At 43.6% G+C, this 22394-nt stretch overlaps 1 pseudogene; it reads left to right on the top strand.

Annotated features, from left to right (window-relative positions):
* The first annotated feature begins 300 nt into the window (after positions 1-300).
* The window catches only part of LOC139230203 (zinc-binding protein A33-like), a 650536-nt pseudogene continuing 628442 nt past the window's right edge, over positions 301-22394 (top strand).

Genomic DNA, 22394 nt, shown 5'->3' with positions numbered 1-22394 from the left:
TCTGAATCTATCCCACTTAGCACTTTGGTACTGCCACACAACCCAATGGAGGGTTCCCTCTGTGTGCAGATGGGTCTTTGTCTCCACAAAGACGATCAACAGTATCATGGGCAGATGCATCTGCGACAAGTGGGCTCGCGAAGACGAGTTCAAGTAGTTATTTTGCTCATGTTAATTCTCTCACCACCTGCAGCAGACCAGCCTGGCAGTTCTTTCCTTCAGCAATAATACAGATCAGGGGTAGCATAGTGCTTTTGTTACTGATGTATGTTGCGAGTAATCCAGAGGCGTAGACTAATAATGCAGAGACATGAGTTCAATGCCTACCACGGCAACGGGGTAAATTTAAATTCAGTTAATTAAATGAATCTGGAATTGAAAAAACCATGACAGTATTGGTAGGAATGACCATCACGTAGTCTCCATGTCATAAAAATCCAACTGGTTCATAATGACCTTTCGGGAAGGAATTCTGCCATCCTTTCCAGCCTGGTCATATGTGAATCCAGACCCACAGCAATGTGGTTGAATGGTCTCGTAAATACCTTCACCTCATGGACTGCAGTGGTTCAAGAAGGTGGCTCACTCCACCTTCTCAAAGGCAATTAGGGGTGGGCAATGAATGTTGGCCTTGCCAGCGGCACCCACATCCCCAGAACGAATACATTATAAACAAATGTGTCAGTAGTGGTGCTACTGAGCCACACTTGGTGATGGATATTGAAGTCCCCTGAAGTCTGTGCTATATCATTCTATGAACAACTTATTGTGTTTAATTTGACTTTGGTTTAAATAAATTAATGGTGAAAAGGGAACGGTTTGTTCTCCTGATACCAATTTTAAGTCATAATTGTGCAAACGAATGTGTATCTCAAGTTGTTCTAAACAGCAGAATTTATATTTCAATATTATCTCATGGAACACTGGTGGAGTGATGGGAACACCGTCCTTTGGTAATGAGCAGTTTGCACTCCATCATCTCCATCGTGTTAATAGACGGGAGCAGCTTTCCCATTTCCTGCTCCAGTCAAATGATGAGTTTCAGCTCCATGTGTTTCAAATCTAAAAACCAACGACCTGTTATTGGTCAATTGCCATTTAGTATGCAATAATTAAAGACATGAAAGAGAAAGTGTAGATTCCAGGATAAGAGGGAGTGGAGTCGAAATGGCTGCCAATAAAGAGGTCTTCACCTGCCCGAGGACTTTACCTGCTCCATCTGCCTGTCTCTCTTTGTGGAGCCGATGCGACTGGATTGTGATCACAACTTCTTTAAATCCTATGTCTAGCGATGTTGGGAAAACCAGGAGCAGGACCTGTCCTGCACGGAATGTCGTGCAGTTTTCCCCCGGAAATGTTAAATAAATACCGAGGTGTTGGCCAATCTCTCCGAGAAAGCTAGGCAGCTGGAGCTGAATTCGAACCCAGAGAAGGAGTGGTCTCACTGTGAGGAACACGATGAGAAGCTGAAACTCTTCTGAGGATGATTGGACTCTGATCTGTGTCATTTGTAGAGATTCGCCGGCACATTCTGAGCACAGGTTCCTGCTGGTCAGGAATGTGGTGAGAAAGTACAAGGTAAAGAGACGGAAGTGTCTTAGACCCCCATGCACTGTTTGTGATGTTAGGGTTCTTTAGACGTGGAGCCATTTCTAGTTCTCGTTACTCTACTTTTACTCAGAAGATCCGGGGGGTGGGACTAATTGGATTGCTCTAAAGTCAGTGGGCAAAGATTGTTCAAGAGTCATGTATAAATAGAAGAGTGGTCTGAGAACATGCCCCTGAGATGAAACCTACTGGAGTATTATCCAATGAAGATGGACGTATCAGCTAATGACAAGCCTTGAATTTGATCTGTATGATGGGAAACAATACTCCTGTCATATTGAACACAGCAACTTGTCAGGGAGACTGTCCCCTGGGGTAAGGACATGAACAGCAATACTGAACAATCCATCAATAATAGCAAACACTACATACAGAGATAGAGAGCAGAAAGAGTTCAATTAAATGAATGACTGAACCAAATTGCACATGGCCTACCTGCATTTCCAAACCCCACAAAATAAGTCAAGAAATTGACATATGAGCTTTGTTGCTATCGATAAAAAAGGGGTCAGCATTTAACAATTTGATTTAAAAGTAAACTTTACTGTCGATAATTTGGTTAATTAAAAGTCTCATGAGCTGCAACCTTGCAACCTGAGCACCCTTCCATCAAACGTACCTGTTGGAACGGTCGATCCCCCAGCCCTGGGAGCTGGTATAGTGGGCATCATCGATTCAACTGCGACTAATTAGCCCTCATGTTGCCCCTTTCACCAGACCCGCAGACACAGGACTCTGCCACTTCCCTACCTGGATCCCCTCAGCCAGCGATCCAGGGGTGGTTGTGGGGGAGGGGACAGCTTGCTTTCCACCTGCCTCGCTGGGCAGCTCGCCCACAACCCCTTTCCATTGGCCTCCCAGCATATCGCTGGCCCAGCCCCGATCACTCAGGAAACCACGCTTCACTCTTCACAGCCATTGCTTCTCTCTCCAGCAACTCCCCGCCCCCCATGTCACCTTTACAGCCTGCCCACCTCTCGTTGACCAGAACCTCTGGTTATTCACAAAAAGTGAACTTTGTGACTTTAAATGAACCTGGGCCCATCTTTGTGAAATAATACATTGAGCACTATATGGTGTAGGAACTCGTACATTTAAAACAGTGCATCATCCTACTGAGCATGAGCAGGGCCATAGGTTGCCACTGATTATATTTAAAACTGTCAAGCCGCATATATAGTTATACGATCTTTCTGATATTTTTCAGAAGGAAAAATAGAGAAAGACAAGCAGGTGGGGCTGATTGTCATGTGTGTACTGGTATAGCTGACTGTGGTTACAATTTTAATCTGTATGTGGAGGTGTAAACGAGAGGAAAGGCCAGGAAATAATGTTGCACTCTTATTTGTAAAAGTATTGCACAGCGGCTTCGCTGGAAATCTTTTGGTCTGCCACAGGATTATATTTCAATGCCAAAGATCTGTTAGAAAGAAAAAAGTCCATTTATGTAGCGCCTTTCTCTCAGGGCGTCCCAAAGAGCTTTACATCCAACGATGAACCATTTATTCACTGTTGCAATTTGGAAAGGCGGCAACCAACTTGCGCACTGCAAGCTGCCACAACCAGCAATGTGGTAATGGGCAGATAATCTGTTTCAGTGATTTTTATTGAGGGATAAATACTGGTCAGGACAGAGGGAACTCCCCTTACACTTTTTTGAACTAGTGCTATTGGATCTTTTACGTCCACCTGAGAGGAGAGATGGTTTAGGGTCTTATCCGAAAGACTGCACCTCTGTCAAATTAACGTGCATGTTGAATTCTGTAATATTGCTTGTTCTGTCCACCTTTTTCTCCTGACAACTATTGGTTCCCAAAAACGGGCAGCCCTTGGGTACCTGGTCTGAGGAGCCACACACGTGTGTTACACTAGACATGGAAGTCCCGTTTCTTGCAGGGGTCAGTGGATGGCCATCAGGATCAGAACCCCAGCTATTTCCCTCCTTGCGAGCCCAGGAATCCTGGAGCCAATGTGAACTCCCCGACAGCAGCGACAAGTGCACTCAGGGAAAGCCCAGTACTAGTTAGGATGATGCACTTTTTCACCGAGATTCTGCCTTTGAATCTATTTCTCTCCAATATGTCCAATAAAATAGATCCTTGTTGGACTGTGAGCATTTAGCTGGTAAAAGGAGATTGGTATTTGTGAACTGCTGGTCATTCGAATAAATCAGTTTTAAATCAGGTGAATTTATAATGGGGAACAGAGAAATGGCAGACCAGTTGAACAAATAATCTGGTCCTGACTTCACTAAGGAAGACACAATTAACCTTCCGGAAATACTAGGGGACTGAGAGCTGAGCAAGAAGGAGGAACTGAAAGAAATCCTTTTTCGTCAGGAAATTGTGTTAGGGAAATTGATGGGCTTGAATGCCGATAAATCCCCAGGGCCTGATAGTCTGCATCCCATAATACTTAAGGAAGTGGCCCTAGAAATAGTGGATGCATTTGTGGTCATTTTCCAACATTTTATACATTCGGGATCAGTTCCTATTGATTGAATGGTAGCTAATTTAACCCCACTTTTTATAAATGGAGGGAGTGAGAAAACAGAGACTTATAGACCAGTTAGCCTGACATCAGTTATGGGGGAAATGTTTAAATCAATTATAAACGACAAAATAGCAGGGCATTTGGAAAGCAGTGGCAGGATCATTCCAAGTCAGCATGGATTTATGAATGGGAAATCGTGCTTGACAAATCTTCTAGATTTTTTGAGGATGTAACTAGTAAAGTGGACAATGGAGAATCAGTGGATGTGGTGTATTTAGACGTTCAAAAGGCTTTTGACAAGGCCCCACACAAGAGATTATTGTGCAAAATTAAAGCACATGGTATTTGGGGTAATGTATTGACGTGGATAGAGAACTGGTTGGCAGACTGGAAGCAAAGAGTAGGAATAAACGGGTCCTTTTCAGAATGGCAGGCAGTGACTAGTGGGGTACCACAAGGTTCAGTGCTGGGCCCCCAGCTATTTACAATATACATTAATGATTTGGACGAAGGAATTGAAAGTAATATCTCCAAGTTTGCAGATGACACTAAGCTGGGTGGTAGTGTTAGCTATGAGGAGGATGCTAAGCGGCTGCAAGGTGACTTGGACAGGTTCGGTGAGTGGGCAAATGCATGGCAGATACAGTATAATGTGGATAAATGTGAAGTTATCCACTTTGCTGGCAAAAACAGGGAGGCAGAATATTATCTGAATAGCGACAGATTCGGAAAAGCGGAGGTGCAATGAGACCTGGGTGTCATGGTACATCAGTCATTGAAGGTTGGCATGTAGGTACAGCAGGCAGTGAAAAAAGCAAATGGCATGTTGGCCTTCATAGCGAGAGAATTTGAGTATAGGAGCAGGGTCTTACTGCAGTTGTACAGGGCCTTGGTGAGGCCACACCTTGAATCTGAGGAAGGACATTCATGCTATTGAGGGAATACAGAGAAGGTTCACCAGACTGGTTCCCGGGATGGCAGGACTGACATGTGAAGAAAGATTGGATCGACTAGGCTTATATTCACTGGAGTTTAGAAGAATGAGAGGGGATCTCATAGAAATATAACATTCTGACGGCATTGGACAGATGAGATGCAGGAAGAATGTTTTCGATGTTGGGGATGTCCAGAACTAGGGGTCACAGTCTGAGGATAAGGGGTAAGCCATTTAGGACCGAGATGAGGAAAAACGTCTTCACTCAGAGAGTTGTGAACCTGTGCAATTCTCTACCACAGAAAGTTGTTGAGGCCAGTTCGTTAGATATATTCAAAAGGGAGTTAGATGTGGCCCTTACTTACGGCTAAAGGGATCAAGGGGTATGGAGAGAAAGCAGGAATGGGGTATTGAAGTTGCATGATTAGTCATAAACATATTGAATGGTGATACATGCTCGAAGGGCCGAATGGTCTCCTCCTGCAGCAATTTTCTATGTTTCTATGTTCCTAAACAGAGGCTGTGAATTCCTGATTTCAGCCTCCCATCAGGAATGGCGTCCAGCAGGTGTTTTTCACTGGGACTGAGGGGAAATGGTAACTGAAAAATCCAACTTCTTGCAGTGTAGCTATTCACAGAGCAGCAGTTACAGAGGATTGGGGAACGGCCACTTTAAGGGCTGCACTGTGGGAGCTAATGGAGAGCAGGGGGGGAAGAACCCTGAAAAGAGTGTGAACAAGTCACTTCACTCTCTGTACTGTGCTCTGCTGCATTATCTCGGGAATGTCTAAAATTTGTATTTCACTCATAGATTACAACGTTGTTTAACCAGAACCTGAGAGGGTCAAACTCCAGACTTGTTTTGGATCCAGGAACATGCTGAAATAATAGTCGTGAATCAATTGCTTTATTACTGAAACAACTCTATTTGCATGAACATTTCACCCATGCCTTATGCTTCAGTTACTTTACTAAAATATTACTGACTTGCTTAACATTGAAACAACATTGTCAAATCACATCTAGAATTGCACAAACTCCGCTTTAAGTATTACAGAACTGCCCCACGGAATAATGGCATGCCAGAGACTTTACATAAGTTTTGTTAACATCGTTACAATTATTATCCCAAACATGATTTCATTTTCCTTCTACCCCTATTTCCCAAAGGCTTGACTCTGACATTGGCCTCAGGTAAACAGTCTCCCCTTGTGAGCAGAAACAGTGACTATGGAAACACTATTCAATGTCTGGAAGCACAGCCGAGCCCGCTCCTGTCCACACTCACATTTCACCTGCAGCATCGCCAATACAGCGGTCCGGAGCAAATCCCGAGCCCACTTCTCCTTGTGTAACTGAAGGGAGCGAGGCCAGTGTAATCCCTCTGCTGCTAACGCTGGGATTACAATAGGACTGAGAATAAGACGGATTTATCACTGGTGGCCAATCCGCAAAGCCCCTTCCAGGCTCCACCGGTAAGATCAAAATCTTCTCCAGAGAGTCAAGTTGAAAGTTGAAATGTCGCACAACTACAAATAGATTCAGAGAATATTTGAGAGAGAGCGGCGTGGGCATAAAACAAGCTTCTTTGTTTCGGCTTCCGTTTATAACTGCCGCCCGATTGTCCTTTCATTGACCTAGATCCCGCCAGACGTGAAAGTTCCACCAGCCCAGGGAGAAATTCACCTTCAGGTGCGGCACAACACAGGCGGTGGCAGGTCAGTGATACCCGCCTGACTTTCCTCTCCATAAAACTCGACCGAAAATAGCATCGTATTGAACGAATAACAGGCGGTGCATCAACTGCTGCCCATGTTGCATAATTAAGGTGGAAGCAAGTCTCAATACTTTGTAATAAAAACCAGAAAATGCTGTAAATTATCAGCGGGTCAGGCAGCTTGTATGGAGAGAGAAACAATATGAACGTTTCAGGTCGATGACGAAAGGGTTCTCTCTCCACAGATGCTGCCTGACCCACTGAGTATTTCGAGCATTTTTTGGTTTTATTTCAGACTTCCTGCATCCGCAGTGTTTCGCTATTTTCTTAGTTATCTGCAGTCAGTTCTGGTTAGACTCTGACCCTTCAATTAGTTCCCTACCTTAGTAATTACAGCCAAGGGATATTTAATCAGATTCTTTAACTCCGCTCTGAATTTAGTCTGGGACACTGCATAAATAATGGTATTTGCGTAAGAAATCAAATCCTGCAGCATATATCAAGATCGTTCCATGACGGTGAAAGGATTACTGTAATCTGTCTGCAAATATTGAATATCCATCATTTTCACACATGCATAACAATAAAAGTTACCATCCATAACAGTATAAAACTGTCTGATATGACCAATTGTCCATTTCTGGGTCACTATCGCTGCTCCGGGGACCTGTTCGCATTCTACTTGTCAGCAGAATGTGCCTGGTGGCCAGACCATTGAATATAAGGATCAAACGAAATTGAATCAAAGGCATTAAAGCTGCGTCAAGCCATAAGAATGTGACCCATATAGGTACAGTGTCGAGGCTGGATTTCACCACGCATAACCACGGTATGTTGTTAATGCCTACCTAAGGTTCAAAAATAAAGTAAATGGGGATGTTTTCCAGAAAGTTCAGCCCCATATCATTGCTACAACCACCGCCATAGAATTTTTGTGCAATATGGAATCTCATTTTTGGCAACAAGTGGCGAAAGCGACACTTAACCAGACAGAACATTCAATAGAAGCAAAAGTCCGGAACACATTGAGACTGCAGACTGGAGGGTAGTCCAGGAATGAATCCAGGACATAAATTTAATTCAACTGATACAGCACCACATCAAATATCACGACCGGTAGATCAGCAGCTGCCATAGCCACCAGGTAAATAGTAACGCATTTGAAGAGACCGCATGTACTTCCCCCAGGAGATAAAAGCAATGGATTTTGCCTCAGATCCAAATCTCTGTCAAGAGTGGAAACGTAAGCTTTGAGCACTGTAGCTTGCAGAATCACAGCATTGGAAACCTCTGTGACTGTCCGGACATCCTGTACAATGATGATATCCCAGTTTATCGGCCGTCTGTCTGTTCTTGATGTGTGACTTGGTATTTCACTTTCCTACCGTTCTCGTAAATAATACACATTTTAATAAACTCACAGCAGATGGACTAAAGGCTATTATTGATTTGAACTATTTATCTATTGATTTGCTCAACGGGCTGATAGGACCAGCAAAAAGTTTAATTTTCAATAGTACAATACTGTGGATGCTGGAATCTGAAATAAGAACAGAAAATGCTGGAAACACTCAGCAGGTCAAGGAGCATCTGTGGAGAGATAAAATATTTTTCAAATTTCAGGTCAGTGATCTTTCGTCAAAACTGGTAAAGGTTAGCGATGGAACAGATTTTAATCAGGTGCAGATGCAGGGAAAGCGGGTCGGGGAGCAAAAAACAAAAGGGACGGTCTGTGATAGAGTGGAAGGCAAGAGAGGTTAAATGCTGCAAATTGGAATGGCAGAATCATCAACACGTGACACCTGAACATTTAGATGCAGAGGTTATGGTCTGATACTGCTGAACTCAATGTTGGTTACAGAAGACTGTAACATGCCTAAACCAAAGATGAGGTGCTGTTCTTCAAGCTTACGTTGAAGCTCCATTGGGACAGTATAGGAGGCCGAGGACGGAGAGGTCAGACTGGGAGTGGAGTGAATAATTAAAGTGACAGGTGACCAGAAGCTCGGGGTCACTCTTACGGACAGAATGGAGATGTTGCGCAATTTGCTCACGTAATCTGCGTTTGGTTTCTGAAACATAGAGAAGACCACATCCTGACCAGCGAATACAGTCTATTAGATTGCAAGGATTAAAATAAATCTCTGTTTCACATGGATGGAGTGTTTGTGGCCCCCGACTGTCAAAAGCGGAGGTGTTGCATCTCCTGCTCTTGCACGGGAACCTGCCATGAGAAGGATCAGGATTGTTCGGTGTGATTGAGGAGTAGACCAGCATGTCACGGAAGGAGCAGTCGCCTCAGAGTGCAGAAAGGGGAAGATGTGTTTGATGGTGGGATCCTGCTAGAGCTCGCAGAAATGGTGGAGGATGATTCATTGAATAGCGAGGCTGGTAGGGTGAAAGGTGAAGACAAGGGGAAGCCTATCACGGTTCTATGAGGGAGGGCAAGGTGTGAGAGATGAAATGCAGGAAATGGAATGGAACACGGTCGAGGGCCATGTCAACCGCGATAGAGGGGAATGCTTGGTTGAGGAAAAAGGAAGACTTGTAACAAGTAGAAGTATGGAAGGTTGCATCGTGAGAACAGATGCAGCAGAGCTGGTGAAACTGGGAGAATAGAATGCAGTCCTTACAGCAAGCGGGGTGGGAGTAAGTGTAGTCCAGGTAGCTGTGGGAGTCAGCGGTCTTGTAATGGTTATTAGTTAATAGCCTATCCCCAGAAATGGAGATAGAGAAGTCGAGGAAGGGGAAACTGGAGTCGAAGATGGATCATGTGAAGGTGAAGGAAGTGTGGAAATTGGAAGCAACGTGAATGAAATGTTCTAGTTCAGGGCGAGAGCAGGAAATGGCACCGGACACAGTCATTAATGTACTGAAAAGAAAGTGAAGGAGGGGACCCGAGTAGTACTGGAACAAAGATTGTTCCACCTATCCCATGAAAACGCACACATAGCTAGGACCCATGCATGTTCCCATAGTTTTCTTTCAATTTGGAGGAAGTCCGTGGAGTTAAAGGAGAAGATCTTCAATGTGAGAATAAGTTCAGCCTGGCGGAGGAAGATGGTGGTGGATGGGGACAGGATGAACCTCGGTTCAAGGAAGCAGCGTAGCACCCTCAAGCCATCCTGGAGTTGGATGGTGGTGTAGAGGGATTGGACGTCCATAGAGAAAAGAAGATGATTGGGGCCAGGAACCTGGAAACTGTTAAAGTGATGGAGGGCATCGTACGAGTTGTGAAAGTAGGCAGAAGGGACTGCACAAGGGGTGAAAAACAGATTCGAGATAGGAAGAAATATCCTCTGTAGGGCAAGACCAGGCTGAAACGATGGATATACCATGGCAGTCATGCTGGTGGATCTTGGGAAGGAGGTGAAAGCGAGCTTTGCGTAGTTGGGTGACTATGAGGTTGGCAGCTGTGGAGGCAAGATCTCCAAAGGTGATGAGGTTATTCTTGGAAACTATCAATTAATGTTCGGTAGTAGGGTTATGTTCCAGGGGAAGGTAGCAGGAGGTGTCAGAGAGTTGGTGTTGAGCCTCTGCAAGGTGGAGGCCGGATCGTCAAATGACAACAGCATAACCCTTGTCAGCAAGTTTAATGACAACGTTAGGGTTGGATCTGAGAACACAGAGTGCTGCAAGTTCAGATGGAGGTAGGTTGGAGTGAGTGGAGCAGTGAAGTAGAGACGGCTGATGTCACGTCGGTTATTGGCAATGAAAAGATCGAGAGAGGATTAGAGAGGAGGGTGGGGGATCCAGGTAGAAGGAGAATTCTGAATGCGGGAGAAAGGGTTAACTGTGCGGGGGCTAAGACTCCTTGCCAAAATGACGTGTACCAAGCTCGAAATTCATTTGATGTTCGGGCATAACAGGATTGCTAAGAGAGAGCACGAGAAACTGCTGGCTGGTAAAATTAAGCAAAACCCAAAGATGTTCTATAAATATATTAAGAGTAAGAGGGTAACTAAAAAAAGGGTAGGGCCTATTAGAGACCATGTGGGTATTTTTTGTGTGGAGGCAGAAGATGTTGGTAGGGTTCTTAACGAACACTTTGCATTTGTTTTCACAAAGGAAAGGGTCAATGCAGATACTGCTTTCGAGGAGGAGTGTGATATTCTGAATGAAATAAACATAGTGAGGGAGGAAGTATTAAGGGTTTTAGCAGCTTTGAAAGTAAATAATTCCCCAGGCCTGGATGAACTGCATCCCAGGCTGTTAAGCGAAGTAAAAGAGGAAATAACAGACGCCTTAACCATCATTTTCCATCCTCTTTGGATTTGGGCATGGTACCGGAGGATTGGAGGACTGCTAATGTAGTACCCATGATTAAGAAGGGAGAAAGGGATAGGCCGAGTAATAACAGGCTAACCTCAGTGGTGGGAAAATTATTGAAAAAATCATGAAAGACAGGATGAATCTAGAAATTGGTTTTGCGCAGTAGCGCTGAACAGGAGGTAGCGCATTGGCTGCCGGTTATACGTCTCGCATGATATTGAGTTCTATATTGCCCCCATCTGCCTCAAATCTGCTGTCACCACCACTACCCTTAAAAAACAACCCTCAACCCCTCCGTCCATTCAAACTACAGCTCTCCACCTACATCCGCCTGCCAAATTCTCCCCAACCCTATTCCATTGCACGGCGCTGGAGAAAACTGTCTCCCCACTCTCTTACAGCTACACTTATCAACTCCCAATTGTACAGCCTGTGGCCCTTCTTGCACGATGACATTTCTGCAGCTAGCGATCTGCTCCATCACAACCAAACAACCACCTTTGATAAGAACATAAGAAATAGGAGCAGTTGTAGGCCATTTGATCGCTCAATCCTGCGGCGTCATCTTATAAATCATGGTTGATCTGATCTTGGGCTCAGCTGCACTTCCTTGCCCATTCCACTTAGCGTTTCACTCCCTTATCACTCAAAAAATATGTTTATCTCCACCTTAAATATATACAATGGCCCAATCTACACAACTCCTTGGGGCAGAGAATTCCACAGATTTACGACCCTCTGAGAGAAGAAATTCCTCCTCATCTCAGTTCTAAATGGGTGGCCACTTATACTGAAACTATGCCCATAGTTTTAGATTATCACACGAGTGAAAACATCCTCTCTGCATATACGTTGTTGCGCCCTCTCAGTAGCTTATATGTTTCAATAAGATCACCTCTCATTCTTCTAAACTCCAATGAGTATAGACCCAACCTGCTCAACATTTCTTCATAATTCAACCCCCTCATCTCCGGAATAAACCTAATGAGCCTTCCCTGAACAGCCTCCAATGCAAGTATAACCCTCTTTAAATCAGGAGACCAAAACTGCACACAATACTCCAGGTGTGGCCTCAGCAATACCCTGTACAGTTGTAGTAGGAGTTTTCTACTTTTATACTCCATCCCTCTTGCAATATAGTCCAACATTCCATTTGCCTTTCTGATTCCTTGCTGTATTTGCATACAAACTCTTTGTATTTCATGCACAAGGGCCCCAGGTCCATCTGTACTGCAGCATTTTGTAATTTCTCTGCATTTAAATAATATATATTTTTTTATTGTTCCTGTCAAAGTGGATAACCCCACATTTTCCCACATTATCCTCCATCTACCAAATGTTTTCCTACTCACTTAGCCTGTCTATATCCCATTGCAGTTTCCTCCCCACAACTTCCTTTCCCACCCATCATTGTATCATCAGCAAATATGGCTACATTACACTCAGTCCCTTCATCCAAGTCATTAATATATATTGTAAATAGTTGAGAAGCCAGCACTGATCCCTGTGGCACACCACTAGTTGCAGTTTGCCAACCTGAAAATGATCCATTTATTCCGACTCACTGTTTTCCGTTATTTAGCCAATCCACTATCCATACTAATATATTGCCCCCAATCCTGTGAGCACTTATCTTGTGCAGTAATACTTTGTGTGGCAACTTAACGAATGCTTTCTGAAAATCCAAATGTACAACATCAACTGGTTCTCCTTTACCCACCCTGTACGTTACAACCTCAAAGAACTCCAGCAAATTTGTCAAACATGGGTTCCCTTTCATAAAAGCATGCTGACCCTGCTTGACTGCATTATGATTTTCTAAACGTCCTGCTACTGCTTCCTTATTAATTGACTCCAGCATTTTCCCAATGACAGATGTTAGGATAAATGGTCTTTAATTTATTGCTTTCTGTCTGACTCCTTTCTTAAATAGAGGTGATACATTTGCAGCTTTCCAGTCTGCTTGGACCTCTCCAGAATTCAGGGAATTTTGGTAGATTACAACCAATGCATCCACTATCTGTGCAGCCACTCCTTTTAAGACCCAAGGTTGCATGCCATCAGTTCCAGGGGACTTGTCCTGCTTTATTCCTATTAGTTTGCCTGAAACTTTATCTCTAGTGATAGTGAATGTTTTATGTTCACACCCCACCACCCCCACCACCCACCACGCAATAATTCCTTGATTATCACTTATTGGGATGGTCTTAGTTTCTTCTATCGTAAAGACTGATACAAAACATGTGTTCAAAGTCTCTGCCATTTCCCTGAACCCCATTATTAATTCTCCAGTCCCATTCTCTAAGGGACCAAAGTTTACTTTAGCAACTCGTTTCCTTTTTACATACCTGTAGAAGCTCTTAGTGTCTGTTTTTAAATGTCTTGATAGTTTACACACATATGCTATCTTCTCTGTCTTTATCATTTTTTTTAGTCATCCCTTGCTGGTTACTAAAAATGCCCCAATCCTCTGGCCTTCCACTGTCCTTTGCAACATTGTATGCCTTTGTTTTCAAGTTGATTCCATCCTTTACTTCCTTAGTTAGCCGGGGATGGTTCATCCTTCTCCGAGCATCTTTATTTCTCACTGGAATAAATTTTTGCTGAGAGTTATGAAATATCTCCTTAAATGTATGCCATTGCGTTTCTACAGTCTTAATCCGAAATATATTTTCCCAGTTCACATTAACCAACTCTGTCTTCATACCTTTGTAATTACCTTTATTTAATTCAAGACATTAGTTTGCAACCTAGCTTTCTCACCCTCAAACTTAATTAGAAATTCAATCATGCTATTATCACTCTTTCCGAGAGGATCCTTTACTATGGGATAATTTATTAATCCTATCTCATTATACAGAGTAACAGATCCAAGATAGCCTGCTACCTGGTTGGTTCTGCATTGTACTTTTCAAGGAAACCGTCCTGGATACACTCTATCAACACTTCCTCAGAGCTGCTTTGGCCAATTTGATTTGTCCAATTAATCTGAAGATTAACATTCCCATGATTATTGCTGTACCTTTCTTACAAGCCTTGATGTCGAAATCACTGTTTAAACAATTATGCTCACTCACCATTCGTGCTGTACAGGCCTGATCTTGGCTTCCTTAAGTGAAAGTGAAGCAGACTTTAAATGACATGGCGGACAACTTGTTTGACATGGCATACAATAGATCTGACTGGACCACAAAAAGCATTATCGGATCCAACTTTAATCTGCCAAAATTGCTCACTATTTTAAATCATTCTGGAATGTAAATATCAACCTCGGCTTCTATTCTCCACTGCGATCGTCTTTTTGAACTTCTCTCCCCAGTCTCTATCCTCACCTCCGACAATAAGTGTGAGTAACTCGCAGACTTCTTTGTCTCTCAGATTGAGACCATCCGTTCGGTCCCCTCAGCTCTTCCCTTTCTTCCCCCTGCTCTAGCCCTGACCTCACATCATTTTCCAGGTTCTCATCGCTCTCCCCTCTTGACCACTCCAAGCTCATCTTGTCCACGAGATCAATTTCCTGCTCCCTTGAACCTATTCCCACCAAACTGCTGACCACCGAACTTCTATTTCTGTCTCCCATATTAGGTGACATTGTTAACGGTTCTCTCTCCTCAAGTACTGTCCTCCTCACCAGCAAATCTTCCTTCATTACCCTCTCCTCAAACAAACAACCCTTGACCCCTCCATCCTTGCAAACTACTGCCCCATCTCCCTTTCCTCCCCACAGTCCTTGAACATGTTTTCGTCTCGCAAATCTGTGCCCACTTTTCCCACAATTCCATGTTTGGATCCATCCAATCCGGTTTCTGCTCCTGCCACAGTACCGAAACGGCTCTCATTACATCACAAATAACATATGTGTGACTGTGACAACGGAAAACTATCCCTCCTCATCCTCTTTGACTTGGCTGCAGCCTTTGACTCAGTTCGCCACTCCATCCTTCTCCAACGCCTCTCCACTATCATCTAGCTGGGCTGGACTGCACTCACCTGGTTCCATTCTTATTGATCTAATCTCAGATCGAGCATCACCTGCAATGGCTTCTCTTCTCGTATCATTAACTCTGGTATCCCAAAGGATCTGTTCTTGGCCCCTCATATTTTAATCGACCTATAACCACTTGGCGACATCATCCGAAAACACAGCATCAGTTTTCACATGTATGCTGATGACACCCAGCTCTACTTCACGACCATTTCCTTACCGCACCCCTTTTTCCAAATTATCACACTACTTGTCCGACATCTTGTTCTGGTTGAGCAGAAATTTTCGCCAAGTGAATATTGAGAAGACCAAAGCCATTGTTTTCGGTCCCTGCCACAAAATTCATTCCCTGGCCAGTGACTCCATCCCTCTCCCCATGTTCTGTCTGAGGCTGAACCAAACTATCTGCAACCTTGGTGTCATATTTAACCCTAGAATGAGCTATCGACCACATACCCGCAGCAGAACTAAAACCGTCTATTTCCACCTTGGTAACATCAGCCGTCTCCGCCCCTTGCCCTGCTCATCTGCTGCAGAAGTCCTTATCCATGCCTTTGTTTCTTCCAACGCACTCCTGGCTGGCCTGCCACACTCTGCCCTACGTAAACTAGAGCTGATCCAAAACTCGGCTCCCCATGTCCTAAATCGCATCAAATCATGCTCACCCATCGCCCCTGTGCTCGCTGACTTACATTGGCTTCCGGTTAAGAAACGCCTCAGTTTCAAAATTCTCATCATTATTTTCAAGTCTTTCCATGGCCTCACCCCTCCCTATGTCTGTAATTATCTCCAGCCCCACAACCACTATTTGCGGCCTCTTGTGCATCTTTGATAATAATCGCCCAACCATTGGTGGCCGTGCCTTCTGTTGCCTAGACCCTAATTTCTTATCTCCACCTCTCGGCCTCTCTACCAATCTTTCATCCTTCAAGACACTGCTTCAAACCTCCCTCATTGACCAAGCTTTTGGTACACTGTTCGATCTTAGTTTTTAAAATCAAAAATACTCCTGTGAAGTGCCTTGGCACATTTCACTATATTAAAGGCGCTATATAAATACAAGTTATTGTTTTTATTATTGAAGTGAATGGAGCTGAACATCAGACGGGGAGTGAGAGGCAGACATGAGCGAACAGCTCTGCCCCTGTATGTGGAAAGTAAAATCTGGCAGCTCTGACTCCAGGTGTTAACTGCACCGCCCGAATTTCTTCCATTGATATTACTGGAGGACAATCCGCCGTTTTTAGGGAAACACAGCCTCCCCGGATTTGGCTTTTTGTGTTTGGCCCAGGCGATGCAGGACACCCTGGATGTAAAGATTAAAATCAATCACATGTTTACCGGAGAAATCACCACTCGGATTTAGAATTACAACAGCGCAGCAGTAGCTGGATGCATTTCAGCAGCACAAAGGCAAAATACTGCATTTATGGAAGTCTGGAATAAAAACAGAAAATACTGGAAATACTCAGCAGGTCAGGCCATCTCGGTGGGGTGATAAAAAGCATTAGCGTCTTAGGTCGCTAGCATTTCGAGAAAGGTATGACGAAAGGTCATCACCTGAAATGTTAACTCGGTTTCTCTCTTCACAGATGCTGCCTGACCTGTTGTGTCCTTCCAGCATTTTATGTTTCAGTAACATGTATCTCATCTTGGTTTGCGGCCTCACAATTCTAACTGACACCACTTAAAGCAATATAATACACCACACAGTTTCAGAATCAAGTGCTTCAGGTTGCTCTTTAAGCTCTGTTACCGAGTACTTGCCTGAGATCAATGACATCGCCTGGCACAAACATATATTACCTTGGATTTCCATAATCTGTAACAGTGATATTACTCATTGCCCGAGTCTCAACTCGGAAAATTAGTGACCTTGCTCAAAAATTGGTCTTGGGCAGCGGTATAAAACTGGCGATAGTGAATTGGCGGCTCATTTTACCCAAATTACATTTCCATTGACTTCTCCGGCATTACTCTGCGAACCACAAAAGTGATTTTGTGTGACCAGGTGGTAAAGACCGAAATTTGTACGATAGTCCAGAGTCATGTTATCAATACACCAGGAAATTTGAGTTGCAAGAAAAATTGGTTCTGCACACAAGATTTGCCAGATTTAGGGGTGAAATTGTTCTTCGCCAGTAGCGTGAACAGTTCATAGTGCACAGACAGTCTGTTTTACAGTGCGCCCGATTTCCATCTTCATTGACCTCAATGCAAATGAACCTCAGACTGGCTGGAAAGTGAACGGCCCATTCCCTCCGAGCCCGTCTCGTGCAGCTGAGGAAGACCACTTTCAGTATCTGAGCCTTGTTTACACGCTGCTGGCCAGCTGCATGCGCCAGAAGGCCGCCCGGAGCAGCTCCTAGGTGGGAAGTGCGGGAAACCATTCGGCTCCGATGTTGGTCTGCCGGCCGGTTCGATCTGTGGGCGGGATGCAATCCCAGGGAGGCTGCATGCGTCAACAATGCACCAGGGTGTTTTATGGGACGGGATGATCTTTTTTTTCTTCTAGGTCATCAACGTATTTTTGAAAATGTCCTTTGCATTTTCTTGAGCAGCCTCTGTAAATCCCTTTAAGAATTGTTGGTTTGGCTACTCCATCCCATACTAATACTTGGCCCAGCTGCAAAACTACAAGCCTGTCTCTGTGGCCTGAGGCATTCCCACTAAATTGCTGAATTTAAATAGTCAGATTTACATTAACAATATGTCAGAAACCGGGAGCCTTTTTGAGTTGTTTCTTTGATGCCGGTAATTATAATCTTCAAATAAAACACATCGAAACAAACAGGTAATATTACACCGACTGCAGGAACAGTGACACGGCGAAGCACTGTTAAAGATGAAAATTAACTGATTATAAGCGGCTTACCAGGAAGACCAGCTATTGCAAGAATCGGATAGTAAATATTTTCTATCTGTATAATTAATGGCTGTTCCATATTCGGAAAGAAGTGACATCTTCTGTTAATATTGTGGATACGCAGAACTTCTGCTTTCAAAATAAGCTCTTATTTAAACCTGAGAAAAACCTCACATGACACGTGAGCATTGCATAAGGATCGGCATTCGTTAGTGTCATTTGAACAGACAGATTAAGGCGGGTCATATTCAATGCTGCTGATCAGATAAATGTGACAATGATTTTGCCTGTCGAATGAGTAAGAAGTCAAGAATATTATTTATATCATACGTTCTAAACAAAATATTTTGACGCTTCCATTCCTATAATAATGTTACAAAACTTCATAATTTGAGAATATACAATTACAGATAACTGCAAGGCATTTGCGGAAACAAATGCACATATTTATGATGGATTAGCTTTATTGTAGATCTTAGTTAGGGCAAGAATGTTCGCTATCTTATTTAATTGATACTACATATAATATATATTAAGTGAGCTCAATGCTACATGTTAAATCGAAGAACATACAGATACATGCAGCATGTGATACAGTCAGTAGTGTACAGCTGATCAGACCCGCAGATTTGCAGAAATGTTAAAATTATGGAAGTATTAACAGACATTGCGCAGAGGTAAAAGAGGGATTAACAGATAGATGGGCATTTGTCCACTCAAATATCATTTGAATACACTCGCATGGCAGCTATGAAACATGAGATATCAAATGTTGGCTGTATCTCTAAAGCCAAAGCTGTATCTCCAGTGCCAAAGGAATGTCAACCTGCCCCTGACAAATGATTCCCCCACATGGCGGTCTCTGAGGCAGTTGAAGCAATGTTGAGAGGCAACATTAATCTGAGAGACGGCATCAATGTGCATGTTTGCACATGTCACGCTACAAATGCTGTGCCGTGGATCTGCTTCCGCCCTCAGGAATAGTAGCATTTAGTAGACACCCTCAGAGCACAAGGTCTCTGCCTTGGTTCCTACAGCATCTAAGATGGCAGTCATAGACTCCATTATGAAAGGCATTCATGACATTGGCCGGCCTTCTATCTTCCACTCTTCATAAGCTTCCTGCCGGTATGCTAACTCACACAAGTCACCAAGGTAAACGGTCGAACTGGAGACAATAATTCGGAGCGAGGAATCAGGGACAGCAGGGAGAACTGAACATTGGCTACATAAAGACTGGGACTAACAATTAAATATTGCAGGTTAGAACATATTTTTAAAAAGGATGGAGAAGGAAGATGGGGTGGAGTAGTTGTATAAATTAGTCATGAAATTATGGAATTAGAAAAAGGGACACAACTAATAGAAAACTAGGAACAGAATACATATGGATTGAGATAAAAGATAATAAATTAATCTCGCTAATAGGGGGTTTCTTTAGACCACCCAACAGAGGAAAGTAGGTAGCATCATAGAATAGTAGAATCTTACAGCACGGAGGGAGGCCATTGGGCATGTCGTGCCTATATTGGCTCTTTTATAGAACTGTCCAATTTAATCATCCACCCAAGCTTTGTCTTGGCAAATAAATCCATCTGCTCGCAAATATTGAAGCCATTGCCTTTGGCCCACGCCCCAAACTCTCTTCCCTGGACACTGGCTGGAGCAGATTGTTCGCAATCTTAGTGTTCTAATTGACCCAGAGCTCAGCGTCCGACCCTATAAGCTCTCCGTCAACAAGACTGCACACGCCTACCTTCGTAATATCGAGCTCCTAACTCAACCCAACTGGTGCTGAAAACCCTTATCCGTGGATTTGGTGCTCCCTGACTCTACTATTGCAATCGTCTCCGGGCCGTCCTCTCATCCTTCATCCTCCATAAAATTAAACTCACTCGCATCACGTCGCTCTCTTCAATCAGTATGCTTCAGAAAATTATTTTCAATAAGTAAACTGAAAATTAAGTTACTTGAATATATGTTTGGCAGAGGACCCCGAATAGACAGGGGTTGCATTTTGCAACAGTTCCCACTAATACCTGGGATTCAAATGAAGTACAAAGGAACATAGGAAGAGGAGTCAGCCACTTAACTCTCGGGCCCGTTCCACCATTCACTTCCACCATGGCTGATCAATACTTCAAGTCCATTTAACCGTCTTTGATCCACATTTGTTGAAAGCTAAACCTAGCAAAAATGTATTAATCGTATTCTTGACAGGTTCAATTAACCCAACATCCTTCATGTTGTGAGGGGAGACGCCCAAATGTTTTTAATCCTTCGCATGAAAAAGTGTTGCCTGATTTCCCTCCTAAACGACTGAGCTTAAATTTTAAGATGATGGATTTCCTCCACCAGAGGAATCAGTTCTTCTGGAGCTATGCTACCGAATTAACGTATTTTCATTTTAAATACTGAAACTAAACGGAATACAAGCCACGTTTATTTAATCAGTTCTCATAAATGTAACTTTTATCCCCCGGTATCATTAACATTAATCTATTCTGTAGCCCTCCAAGGCCATCACTTGCTTCCTGAGTTGTGATGCCAAGAACTGAACGTAGTGTTTCAGACGGATCTGACTAAGGCTGTATAAAATTAATCTGCTCGAGTTTTATTTTCGGGCTGTCACTTTAACTGCAGTCACAATACATTGGGAGCTGTGTTTATCTTAAACAAGCTTTGTCAGAATCTTGACCAAAGTATGTTCAGGCCAATAGAGACAGAATTCTATAGCGACTGGTGCTCCTGACGCTACACTGAATGGTAGAACTGAGTCGGTGCAGGTGCAACAGTGGGACAGATGTTATTGCTGACACCTCCGTATTAAGCATTACTTGGGAGATGGGCCGGGGGTTACTCACCCCATACTGAAACCATTACATTAATGTTAATGGATAGAAAGGTTGGCGGAAAATCAGCTTGTGATCCTCCTTACCAGATTTTCCTGTCTGTATCTTGAACAAATGATGAAAAGTGAAACCACTCCCATGGGGCTATGTTTACAAAATTGCTCCGAGCAAAGACGTGCTGAAAGAGGCAAATGGATTGGCGGTGAGTACAGTGCCAACATAATTCATGAAACAACAGCAGGATCTCATAGTCAGTGGGCAACTTAACAGAAAATCGCGGTGGTACATCTGTAGCTATGTAAATTTATAGGCACTGCACCTGTTACTTTCTGAAAAGCTGTATATCCGCTGTATGTAAAATGTCTTCAAAGACATGGGTCCTCAGATCATTCTTCTCCTTATTTTCAAATCTATTTATCAGTTATGACACTATCTTGTTGTCTTTCAGTAGATTCTCTGGTGGTTGCCATTACAATAAAGGGTTGTCACTCAGGCAACAATAATTCCACTCATGATTCACGGCCGAGTGGTGTTTACATAGATATATAGAAATTAGATGCAGGAGAAGGCCATTCGGCCCTTTGAGCCTGCACCACCATTCAATAAGACCATGGCTAATCATTCAACCTCAGTACCCCTTTCCTGCTTTCTCTCCATTCCCTTTGGCCGTAAGTGACATATCTAACACCCTTTTGCATATATCTAACGAACTGGCCTCAACAACTTTCTGCAGTAGAGAATTCCACAGGTTAACCACTCTCTGAGTGAAGAAGTTTCTCCTCATCTCGGTCCTTACACCTTAATCTTAGACTGTGACCCCTGATTCTGGAACTCCCCAGCAATGGGAACATTCTTCCTGCCTCTAACCTGTCCAATCCCGTCAGAATTGTATATGTGTCGATGAGATCCCCTCCCATTCTTCTGAACTCCAGTGGATACAAGCACAGTTGATCCAGTCTCTCCTCCTATGTCAGTCCTGCCATCCTGGGAATCAATCTGGTGAACCTTCGCTGTATTCCCTCAATAGCAAGAACGTCCTTCCTCAGTTTAGGAGACCAAAACTGAACACAATATTCCAGATGTGGCCTCACCAAGGCTCTGTACAACTGCAGTAAGACCTCCCTGCTCCTATACTTAAATCCTCTAGCTATGAAGGCCAACACGCCGTTTGCCTTCTTCACCACCTGCTGTACCTGCATGCCAAACTTCAATGACTGATGTACCATGACACCCAGGTCTCGTTTCACTACCCCTTTTCCTAATCTATCACCATTCAGGTAATATTCTGTCTTCCTGTTTTTGCCACCAAAGTGGTTAATCTCAAATTTATCCACATTATACTGCACCTGCCATGCATTTGCCCATTCACCTAATCTGCCCAAGTCACTCTGCAGCCTCTTAGCATCCTCCTCACAGCTCACACCATCACCAAGCTTAGTGTCATCTGCAAACTTGGAAATATTACCCTCAATTCCTTCATCTAAATCATTGATGTATAATGTAAATAGCCGGGATCGCAGCACTGAACCCTGCGGCACCCACTGGTCACTGCCTGCCATTCTGAAACGGACCCATTTATTCCGACTCTCTGCTTCCTGTCTGCCAACTAGTTCTCTATCCACGTCAATACATAACCCCTAATACCATGTGAATAATTTTGCGCACTA

The sequence above is a fragment of the Pristiophorus japonicus genome, chromosome 19 (genome assembly GCF_044704955.1).
Source record: "Pristiophorus japonicus isolate sPriJap1 chromosome 19, sPriJap1.hap1, whole genome shotgun sequence".
Classification (NCBI taxonomy): domain Eukaryota; kingdom Metazoa; phylum Chordata; class Chondrichthyes; family Pristiophoridae; genus Pristiophorus; species Pristiophorus japonicus.
The sequence above is the reverse complement of the archived record's forward strand: the minus strand, read 5'-3'. Positions and strand labels throughout refer to the sequence as shown.